Below are 6,252 nucleotides of genomic sequence, written 5' to 3'. Positions count from 1 at the left end.
ACAATCCCAGATTTCAAAATATACTACAAAGCTGTAATGATCAAAATAGCATGGTACTGGCACACACAAAATAGACATAGATCAATAGTATAGAATATAGAGCCAAGAAATAAATTCCTACATACATGGTCTATTACTCTATGAACAAGGAGGTAAGAATACACAATGGGGAAAAGACAGTCTCTTCAATAAATAGTGCTAGAAAACCTTGACAGCTACATGTGAAAGAATGGAACTGGACCACTTTTTATACCATACACAAAAATAAATTCAAAATGGATTCAAGACCTAAATGTGAAACCTGAAAACATAAAACTACTTGAAGCAGAATAGGCAATGACTCTGGGACACCTGTCTTAGCAACATTTTTCTAGATACCTCTCTTTAAGTCAGAGGAACAAAGGCAAAAATAAACTATTGAGACTACTACCAAAATAAAGAGATTTTGCACAGTGAAGGAAACCATCAACAAAACAAAAATACAACCTAATGAATGGGAGAAGATATTTGCAAATGATATATCCAGTAAGGAGCTAATATCCACACTGATCTTAGCCAAGAGCAATAAGCAAGGCCAAGAAGCAATAAGGAGTTAATATCCAAAACATATAAATAACTTTTACCACTCAACACCAAGAATCATCATCATCCTATTAAAAAATGGGCAGAGTCCCTGAATAGACATTTTTCAAAGATGACATACAGATGGCATACACATGACAAGATACTCAATACCACTAACGACCAGGGAAATGCAAATCAAAACCACAATGAGGTATCAACTTACACCTCTCGGAATGGCTAGAATAAAAAAGAAAAGAAATAAGTGTTGGTGAGGATATGGAGAAAAGGATACCCTTGTCCACTATTGGTAGGAATGTAAATTGGTATAGTCACTGTGGAAAACAGATTGGAGTTTCCTTAAAAAATTAAAAATAGAACTATCATATGATCCAGTAATTCGACTACTTTATTATGTACCCAATGAAAACAAAAACACTATTTGAAAAGATATATGCACCCCTATATTTATCGAAGATCTATTTATAATAACCAAGACATGGAAGCAACTTAAGTGTCCAATGATAGATGAATGGACAAAAAAGATATAGCACATATATATAACAATGGAATATTACTCAGTCATAAAAAAAGAACAAGATCTTGCCATTTGTGACAGCATTGTTGGACCTAGAAAGTATTATACTAGGTGAAATAAAGTATATGGAAAAAGATACCATACAATTTCACTTACATGTAGAATCTTAGCAACAACAAATGAACAAAGAGAAGAAACAGACCCACAAATACAGAGCACTAATGGTTATCAAAGAGGGCCTAGGAGATGGGCAAAATAAATAAAGGAGAATGAGAGGTACAGGTTTCCAGTTATGGAATAAGTTGGAAAAATGAAAGCTATAGCATAGAGAATATGGTAAATGATATTGTAATAGCATTGTATGGTGACACATCGTAGCTATACTTGTGGTGAGCATAGCATAATGTCTAGAGTCATTAAATCACCATATTGTATACCTGAACTATACTTCAATGAATTATTGTTATTATTATTATTATTATTATTATTATTAAAAATGAACCCTGGAATACTATTCTGTAAAATATTTTCAGAGGTTAGGGAAGCCAGAGTTTTATTACTAAAGCTAAACACCTGTGGATACTAATCTGTTCAAGCTGCATTATCCATTAACATAGCAGTTGAAATTCAAGCTGTTTAACCTTCTGGACAATTCCAGCAACAAAATTTTGCAACTATATTTGTTGTAAAAGAATCATAGACATGAAGCCAAGGAACCTGGGTCCATATTCCATCCTGATTATCCATTATCTGTGTGACATTAAGTTAGTCTTCTAACCTCTCTGCATCTCATAGATAAAATCATTTACAAAACAGACATATCGAACTGTTGTGAGAATCAAATACAAGTAATTGGCACTGTGGTTTTAAATATTTGAGAAAACATGTATAGATAATGGGAATATCCAGTGTATGTGAATGACATTAGAAATAAAAATTACAATGACTGAAAGAATGCAGGACTAAATGTCAACAATGGTTGTTTCAGGATGATAAGATTATAGGTTGCAGTTTTGAATGCCATTTTATTCTTTTTCCTTTATACTTTTATGCATTTCTCTGGGAGTACAAAGATTCTACAACAGCCAGATGAAATCGTCTGGGTAGGCAACACTATTGAAATTACATATTCCCCCCTTCCCTTTTGGTTACAAAATACTGAGTAGCTCCATTTCCAAATATCCCCAGTGGTCAATCTTTGGCATTAGATCAAACATCACAATATGCTTTAAAAGGGTGTGAGAAAAGGAAAGCAGACCGCTAGAACTTAAGGGCTTTGGCAGTCTGAACTACGTGGTGAGTTCGGAGAGGATGGTTTAAAATAAATGAGAAAGAAAAGCCTGTGGCTTTTGGCAAGAGCTACGTGAAATACCACTGCATGACTCTCCTACCTCTGCGCCCCCATCCAGTGCCATTAGGAAGAGGTAAATGTTCGCTTGCTTTGGATTTGGTATTTGGCTGCTTTTCATAATATCTCATCCATTTACAAATGAGCACCAGGTTCTTTCAGACCCCCAAATGGTAAGACATTTTAAAGTATAGTTTTAAGGCACAGCGCCACAGTGACATGAGTATTCTGGCCTCTTGGTAGATGTTTATAATGAAATCTTGAGTTCTTCTAGGTGTTATCTGTGTTTTCCTTTTACTGCAATTACTCAGAAGAAACTTCCTTGAAATTCTCAGAAGATACTTCCCCTCCCAAAAGGGCCTCCTCATCTCAATTGTGAAGGCTCATATCTCTACAAGGTCTCTACAGGCACATGGGGTTTCCTGAGAACTGTGTAAAAGGGCCAGCTCAAGCCCCAACCATTTGCTGGAGGGCAGCCTCTCCCTTTGGCAGTGGTAAGAATCAGTCTTTTGTCTAAGGGAAAACCAGTCCAGCAAGTGCTTCCATTTCCATTGTTCTCCAGTCTTGGGCGGGTTTGTGAAAAAGTTACCTCTGAGCAGATGGCAGTGCTGCCCGATGACTGTATTTCATGTGCAGCAAACCAATGAATCGCTGTTTGTGTGTTCACACTATGCCCTTCTTTGTACCTGGCACCATTTGCATATTTTTAACGGTGTTGCCTATGGATATGGCCCATTTAAACTATGCCTGTGTGAGAATCACAGCTCAATTTATGTCCTGTTCCAAACCTACCACCTAGGAGTTTACCAGCTTTTCAAAGGAGACAGGGAAAAGGGCTTTTCACAGATTTTTTTTTTTAATAAATTAGCTATAACCTTCCTTGTAATAAAATACTGCATAAAATGCAAGATGTATGCGAAGTCAATGGAAAGATGCAAGAGGCTAGGGATGGAATTCTAGGTGAAGGGAAGAGATTTTTTTTTTTTTTTTTTTTTGAAGGGAAGAGATTATAAGAGGAAAAGAGAATGCCCATCCTTAAAGACTGAGTTTCTCAGAATTCTGCCCCAAATTTTCTTTCTTCACTCTACATACTCCCTTGGCTGATTTCATCACCCCCATCCTTTCATAGGCCCCCTTTATGCTGATCATCTTTATATTAAATCTACATTCCAAGTCTTCATTTTTTTTCCATACTTCTGAATTCCTGCTGCCCAGCCCATATTTCTAACAAAAAGATACACAAAATTCATCAAATTCAACATATACCAAGCTATCACCTCCTTTTCTAAAGTTTCCTTATTTGTCTGCCTTTCCCTGTAGTTTGTCTTCATCAACCCAACCCAATGGTCTACATTAAACATCTCAGAATTGATCTTGATATATTTCTCACAGCCAATCAATTAGCAAGTCTTTGTAATGACAAGACTGAAACTTCTCTCACATCATTCCCCTTTTCACAACCCACTATTTCTTTCCTCATCTGAGGCTTCATTATCTCAGTTCAGTTAGTACAAGACTTTTCTAAATAGTATCTCAGTGCATGGCCACATTTCCACCAATATTATCTTTCTAAGATGTAGATTTGACCATATCACTTCCTATATAAAAATTGTCCAAGACTCCCACAGATAATAGCAAGGTTCTCTGGGGTTGCGTAACCCCGACACATTACAGAAGAAAGTAAAACACCACACAATGAGCACCAATCTGGCTCAGTTAAGTCATCATTCCTTTTTAAATGTTAGCTTAACTCTCTCCCTTCACTGTTTGACCAAAGTACCCCACCTCCACATGCAGGACATGTCCATGTTCTTAGACATTTTAATTTCTCTGTCTTTATGCATTCTTATTAATTTTTTGGAAATTATAACCTCCCTCATAGACAGAATTAATTACTTTCTCATCCATGTTTTTCCACAGATATTTATACAGCCTCTCTTAACATACTCTTCATGCTATCTCTTTATTATTTATGTGTCTACACCTCCTTTGTCGTTGAAGTTTTAAATGCTTCAAGGACAAAGACTAACACTTACATATCTTTGTATCCTAGACCATGTGCTGTGGCTGCCAGAGAGGAAGTGCTCCAGGACTCTTCCCTGAATTGAATTTTAAAAATGGCTTTGTTTCCTATAACGGACCAGAAAGCCACTTGAGCAGGACTCCAAAAACATGAATCCTCTCACCAGTTGCTACAAATGTGGAAAAAGTGTACTGGGTCCAGTACACCCCAGGGAAATTTAAATTGTTCATTACTATAGGGCTTTGGCCTGCAAAACCTGTCCTTGTAACATAGGCTGAATGTGTGAGGTTTGAAGACTTTTTGGCTCTTGCCTAAGGTTTGACCCATTTCTTTTGTCTTTCCCCTGGGGATCTCATGGGAATAATGGATAGAAAATGCACCCCAAAGCAGGATACTGTTTTTTAATGGGCAAATTGTTATTACCATTCCCCGATCTCACACATACACACATGTGAGCATGGACACGTACACTTCTGCTCCTAGTAGAAGGGCATTATTTCATTTTTGGACTTCAACTCATGTCTGTACTCCTTCCAAGGGGCTGAGATTTGATCTTGAGTTTTTCCAAATATTTGAAGTCTCTCTTAATGGGAGTTGCTGAGGCAATACGCAGTACAAAGAAGTACAATTTTCTGTGGGATGTCCTTCCTACTTTTGGGGCACTTGCATAAGCTGAGGAACAGGAGACACGAAAATGGAGAAGCACAGATGCTTTTTGAATGGCAGATAACACTGTCAGAGCTAAACATCAGCAAGATAAGAGTAAAAACAGTATGAAAAAATGCATTGGAGCAATAGAGGCAGGGAGCTCTGAGAGGAACATAGTACAAGATCCTAGCTAAGAGATCCTGAGGTCCTGACTGAGAGAAGTGGAAAAATAGAGGGTACAGGAAAGATGGTGGTGGCAGTATTAACAGAAGTATAAGTGACAGAGCTGGGTTCTAAATTTCAATCTGATTGTCTTTAAAGATTCTGCTTTTGTGCCTTGGAGGTAGGATGAACAAGATCTACTGTGTTTATAAAGGGGTGTGGTAGGTGAGGTGAAAAGGAGAGCCAAAAGTAAGCCCAATGTTTTTTGTGCCTGGATAGCTGAGAGTTTAGTAATCCCTTTAGCAATAATGGGGACACAGAAAAAAGGAGGAATAGATTTCCTAGGGATGAGTAAGTTTGCGGAGTAAGGTTGAGATGCCCCTGGGACATCTAGAGTAAGGTACTCAACAGGCTGTTGCAAATGGAGGACCTAGCTACAGTATCATTTTCTCAAATCCCGAGGACCAAATTTGGATTACAAAAATGGGCATATGGATCTAACCTTCAAAGGCAGATATAAGAGTTAAAATCTCAGTGCTCAAGCATTTAAAATTCCTGAATACCCCAGATAATGTATTCCAGCTTCTTCTAAACTCTTGCTTTTAAGAGTCAGTGTATATTTTGTATCATTATAGCATACTTCCACCACAGACCCGGGCCTGCAAGTCCATTCCTTTTTTTGTAACGTAATTACTCAGAGAGCACCCTGACCAATAATTTGCAGTTTTCCACAGTTTTTTGAAAGTTCTTCATGTTTAAAGCAATATTAGTTGATATTTTCACTTTCTCTGTCTCATATCTCATATCTCATGCCACTTTATTTCTTTTCTTTTACTTAATTAATTATCTGAAGATACAGCTTTAAATGAGTCTGTTTGGCAGGCCAAGTTCCTAATTAATACATTATAGTAATCATTCAGATTACTAATTCTATTATATTCTTGTAGAAAGGATTTACTGATTGGATTATCC

The sequence above is a fragment of the Canis lupus genome, chromosome 5, assembly GCF_003254725.2.
Source record: "Canis lupus dingo isolate Sandy chromosome 5, ASM325472v2, whole genome shotgun sequence".
NCBI lineage: Eukaryota > Metazoa > Chordata > Mammalia > Carnivora > Canidae > Canis > Canis lupus.
This window is presented reverse-complemented; position numbering follows the sequence as displayed.